The 710-nt window shown below is 39.2% G+C and overlaps 1 pseudogene; it reads right to left on the minus strand.

Annotated features, from left to right (window-relative positions):
* Positions 1–302: 302 nt before the first annotated feature.
* On the minus strand, positions 303–402 carry LOC113292197 (annotated as a pseudogene).
* Between the last annotated feature and the right edge of the window lie 308 nt (positions 403–710).

Genomic DNA, 710 nt, shown 5'->3' on the forward strand with positions numbered 1-710 from the left:
TAGCTGAAACGGAGGCACCCTATGAACTGAAACCTCGGACCTTACAGATGCTCCCAATCTTTTTAGGGAAAGAAAATGAAAACCCTTATTACCATGTTAGAGATTTTGAGGAAATTTGTAGTACTCTAAGAATTAGAGGCTTAGATGATGGTGCTTGGAAAATGGGTTATTCCCATTTTCCCTGAAAGATAAGGCCAAGTCGTGGCTGTATAGTTTGGACTCCGAGTCAATTGAGACATATGAACAAGTTACATCTGCCTTTTTCAATAAGTTTTTCCCTAGGCACAAAACATCGTCTATTAGGACGCAAATATGCACATTTTCACAACAAGAGGGAGAATCTTTATATTTGTATTTGGAAAGGTTCAATGATTTATTATCCCAGTGTCCTCATCATGGTTTAGAAAAGGTTAGGCTAGTTCAGATCCTTTATGAGGGTTTAGATTATTCCACAACGACTATGGTTGAGTCTCTATGCACTGGTGGATTTGAAAACCAAACTGTTGATGCGGCGATGGAATTTTGTAATGAAATCGCCGAAAAAACCCAGCAATGGGAAAATAGTAGGGCACCCCAGAAAAAAATTCTTTTAAGTAGAGGAAACGTTAATAGGGTAGAAGGAGGCTATGAATCAGATGCTAAAATTGCTGCTATAGCAAAAAGGTTAGAAGCCTTAGAAGTGGGCCATACTAGTGGTAGAGTGGAGCCTT

Source organism: Papaver somniferum, chromosome 6 (assembly GCF_003573695.1).
Source record: "Papaver somniferum cultivar HN1 chromosome 6, ASM357369v1, whole genome shotgun sequence".
In the NCBI taxonomy this organism is placed as follows: domain Eukaryota; kingdom Viridiplantae; phylum Streptophyta; class Magnoliopsida; order Ranunculales; family Papaveraceae; genus Papaver; species Papaver somniferum.